The sequence below is a fragment of the Microtus ochrogaster genome, linkage group LG10, assembly GCF_000317375.1.
Source record: "Microtus ochrogaster isolate Prairie Vole_2 linkage group LG10, MicOch1.0, whole genome shotgun sequence".
In the NCBI taxonomy this organism is placed as follows: domain Eukaryota; kingdom Metazoa; phylum Chordata; class Mammalia; order Rodentia; family Cricetidae; genus Microtus; species Microtus ochrogaster.
This window is the reverse complement of record NC_022035.1, coordinates 10217920-10222922: the sequence shown is the minus strand read 5'-3', so window position 1 is coordinate 10222922 and position 5003 is coordinate 10217920. Positions and strand designations below refer to the sequence as shown.

At 34.4% G+C, this 5003-nt stretch overlaps 1 protein-coding gene across 1 annotated transcript in view; it reads right to left on the bottom strand.

Moving 5' to 3' along the window:
* Foxp2 (forkhead box P2) overlaps positions 1–5003 on the bottom strand; it is a 497529-nt gene that overhangs the window by 153431 nt on the left and 339095 nt on the right. The window lies entirely within an intron of this gene.

Below are 5003 nucleotides of genomic sequence, written 5' to 3'. Positions count from 1 at the left end.
TTAAAAGAATACAGTTTCCGTGTAATTATTTCGGGGCATAAGCTAGAGCTAGCCATGTGGGCGGCCGGGTGCCGGGGACGCAGCCCTGCTGCTCCTATTACAGCAACAATATATAGTATTCTTTCTATTTCATGCAACAATTTTGCAGGATTTTAATTTCCAACAAGTTAAATAACCAATGTCTTATATGTGAGAGCCAGATTGGAGACGGAAACCTGCTACTCCTTCTTCGTGTCATGAGTGGACTTTTGGGAAGTTTTCCACATAAACGCACTTTGTAATGATAGGCTAGGTACTCCCAGATATTTTTCGATTGGAGGTCAGATTCAAGCAGCTGTCCACCAGTGGAAACAGCATGCTAGTTAAAGAATGGTTTTAACTTAGACCTGCCTCTTCAGGCTACCTTTAAGAAATATTTCTACTAGCACGAAAATCAAGATAACACAAGACATGATCTAGAGTGTGCGTAAGTTAACCCTTTAATCATTTTAAGATCAAGATGCAATGTATCTGGCTCAATGCATATTTTGTCGAGATGAAGATACATTAGGGAAAAACTGACTAAATTTATTTTTTGTTTCCTACAATACAATAATTTCCTCTACTGAAATCTGTATGATTTTCACATAAATCTGTTTATTTGGGAAAATATTCCAAATTTCTACAACTAGAACTAAAGCTAAAAATGTTTAATTTCAGGTCTTATTAATACATAAGTAGAATTTTGTCATTTCCTAAAATATACTTGGCCACACCTACTTCTATGTCCCATAAAGTTAGTATTTTCCCCAAAGTATATTATTAATTTTAAAATTATAACACTTCAGTCTTAGTCCTGATAATTGATATAGAACATGAATTACTCAGTAGTTCATTGCAGAATGCTGCTGATGTTAGTTTTACCATTTTTTGATGTGAGGGATAAGATCAAGGGAAAAATGATGCAAAACTGCACTATATCACAACATATAAATGTAGGCTGCAAAAATATACAGAAGAATATAATGTTTTTGTAGCTATATGTAATTTCTAGTATCATTGCCTGTCCTTTAGTAAGATAAAAGGCCCTTGAATGTTGGTAAACATTTTATTGGAAAAATAATTCCCTAACAACTGGATTTAATTATTTGACTCCAAAGCATTTTCTGGTTGTGTGATGCTACCATGCAGATCCTTTGGTCCTTGAAAGGATCAGTGTAAAAAAAAACTTAAGATGCCATCACTTTCTTCAAAAACAAAACATATCTTTAATCATGGCACATTAGAATTAGCTAATCTGTCTAATATCTTTAAGGATGTTATGAGACATCTTCACATTTATATAATGATTTTACGGCAAAGTCAGAATAAGATTATTCTGTCTAATACACTTTTGCTTTCAACTAATCTACTTTTGCACTTCTTAAGACATACTTAGAAAAATTAGTAATTTTAATCACCTACTGAGCACAGATACTTTATATGAGATATGAACCTTCAGTGAAGGTGTGATTACAAAGTTGAATACTGATATTCATCTGAGATAGCAAAGCAATGGCATTTACCTTAAATTTACGTCTCTGCACTGCACAGCTGTTGGAGAACCACAAGTCTGTCTCGTGGCTGTAAATGTAACAAGAACAATAATGCGGCCAGTTTCCAGATCTAAACTGAGTTAACTAAATATGTCAGTGGTTATTGATAATGTATTTCACAAAAACAAAGTTTCAGATTGTTGAAGTGTGCATGTGTATGAATGCTGTGTGTGCATGCGTGTGTGTTTATTCCTCCGCACGTAAAAAATTAGTTTCATGGAACTGAAGGCATTAAATCTTTTTGTTGACTAAGTGTTCTCAGTAGGGGTTGCCATAAGTTACGTCATGTAGAGGCAATGCCAGCCGTGACCACAAATACAGCACGCGTGAAAGAGAGGCCATCTTCACTGTTGAGTCAAACTGCTTCCCGTGGGGCAGTAAACGTGAAGACGAGCCACGTGGAGCCGCTCAGGTGAACTTCAGCGGCCTGGTGCACCCCAATGTTTGTAAGTTACCCGTCAGTCTCTCTGTAACTGATACGCTCACCGCCTGGACTTATTTAATTAGTGCACCATATAACGGCTAGAATGTGTAAATATACTTTAAATATAAACATTCAGATACTTATAAGGGAAACCGAAATCACGGCTAAAACTGCAAATGAAGATGGTCTGCAATACACATGCTAATATCGATGCCACCTGTATCACAGAAATGGGAAAACACAGATGAAAGGGAGCAGAAAAGAAATACTGTCGTGGCCAAAACTGGCTGTATCGCGCCACATTTCAAATGTGGCCTCACTTTTTAATTCGTGTGAAAGTTAAACAAGCAACTGTTTACTGTTCTTGTGACTTGAGCCATCAAAGAATTGTTATTAGAGCTGTATTTTATTTCAAACTTTATAAAGAATCTGCTTGAAAATAAAATTTTAAATAATAATAATAATAATAATAATAATAATAATAATAATAAAGCATTTATTCTGGTTCTCTAAGGCATCGTGCACGACATGGCAGGAAGCTGTGTTATACAGGGGCATCAAATACCATGCCTTGCAAGTGTTGTTCAGCTTTTTCAATTAGCAGTGAGAAACTTAAAATATGACAGATATCGACTATATGGAAAAAGTTTTGTTAAATTCTGAGTTATTAGGAGAAAAACAAGACTAGGAGAAAGTCATATACAGACACTTTAAAATATTAATTTCATATCACATGATTAAAAATTCTAGCAAATATATTCCAGTTTTAAAAAACAAATACAATTGATGTTAATAATATTTGCAGAGGCCAAGATGAGCATCGATTAATATCTCTGTTTGAAAAGAGATGTATAAGCGAGTGTGAATACTGCCACGTTCTGATTAGGCACACAATACAATCTCTTCATGTCTACAACTGCTAAGCTTATCAAGTACCATGAAATATTAAAATTTCAGTTTCGCATTGTATTAATTACAGTGCATATTTTTTTGGGGGAAAGTAAGTCTTCATTAGTTCTAATTTCTCATTCATAAAAATGACTTCTCATTCCTGTGACATTTTACGTAATGATCCCATTACAGTTACACATGATACTAAAGCACTGTAGTCTCATCATCTAGACAACGGAGCAGATTCTCATGCTCATGAAACACACAATACAGGTGACACAGAAGAGGATCCAGTGTGTCAGCAGCTGCAGTTGCTAAGGGCATTTACAATGATTTTTATCCATCCATGCTGAACCAAGGAAATTCAGGATTTCTTCTCAGAACTGATTTATATAACAACTGGCACACATACAAATTCTTATTTCAGAGCCACAAATATTACATTGTACATGTGAATAATTTAAATAAAAATTCATTATTTTAGTTAATCAGAGTATCAAATACTGACTTGTAGTTTAACAGGAACAGAAAAAAAACCACAACCAAGCTGTTAGTTCCTCAGAAACCCTGATACCCTGCAAGGAAGACGCTTCTACTGACTGAACATTGAAGAGGAAGAGGCAACTCCAAATCTTCTCTGTTGTCCAAAAATATAAAATAGGTGATAGTCTTGTCTGACTTTTGAAATAATTACTTCTTTCTAATCTTTGACTTATTCTGTCAACATCAAAATTATGTTTTCCACACAATAAAAGAAAGTGAAATTTCCACCCTGTAGCCATCCTGGAGGTCTGGGCTCCATTGGCTGTCACTGAGACCCTCAAGGAGTCAGTGTTAAACTCGTTGCTATCAATGGGACAGAAATATGAGAGATGATAAGGAAATGTCCTCCCCAGGATTCCTCATTAATTAAAACAACATACTATGGAATTGTTTTAAAGAGAAAACGTTGAAAAGGATCTTAAAAACTGGAAGTTTCCATGAAACGTTTTTGCTTTTACAGTCATCACAGAGATGTGGCCTTTAGACACTTTGGGTTCCTTGTACTTTTGTCTTTCTTCTCCTGCAACAAAGAACCATGTTCCAAAGAAAATGTGTCTTTATCTCAACTTTGTTTAGGGCCTATCAATTTATTTTCTTAGTAACAGGAGATTTCTGGCATCTGGGGATCAGTAGTCTGTAATTTTCTTTAATAGAATCTATGCTACAGAATACCATCACATAAGAACTAGATGATAACCTCTACATGTGAATTTGAAAGTAGTCAAAGCCACTAAAAAGAGAACATCTTGCTTAAATAAATGTACACAAAATGACTGCTTAACCAACAATAAAGCTTTCCGTGTTAGACACAAATGTATATAAAAAATGCATCAGGAGAAATTATCACTTATATTTTTCAAAATCTCTGAAAATCATTCTGAGAGATGTCTGTAATTTCGTGAGAGATGTCTGTCTGTAACATCTTGAGAGATGTCTGGAACATCGTGAGAGATGTCTGTAACATCGCTAGAGATGTCTGTAACATCGCGAGAGATGGCTCCCCAAGTCTACATTGCATTTACTAGACAACCTGAGAATATACTTTAAAGTACTTTCCCTCAAGGAAATATTCCATATATCTTGGTTAAAAAGACTATGAATAAACACAATGGTTATTGTAACACAAACTTTTTTTTTCAGCATGAATGCAAACATCAGTTTCACAGAACAAATAGTAAGGAAGGACAACAAACTCTAGAATGTGTTTGTTCACTGTAACAACAGTAACAGGTCCTTGGCAAACTCACAGATTTTTTTTTTTTTTTGGAAGTCAGCTAAGATTTATGCATTTGTCGCTTCTCACACAATATTTTACTATGATTTGGCTTTAATTTCATATTTTAATTAATTAGTGAGTGAAACCCTGTTAAAATCCACAAAAAATATTCACAAAATATTTTATGCTTATATGTACCAAATTCCTACTTTTTTTTTGGCAAAGAATGACCTTGGAAACTTTTTGAAATCCATGCTAACAGTATTTGTAAATCCCCCTTTACAAAGATTCCATGAATTCTCTTTTGGAAGTAACTATATATATACTTCCAAAAGATATATATATATATATATAT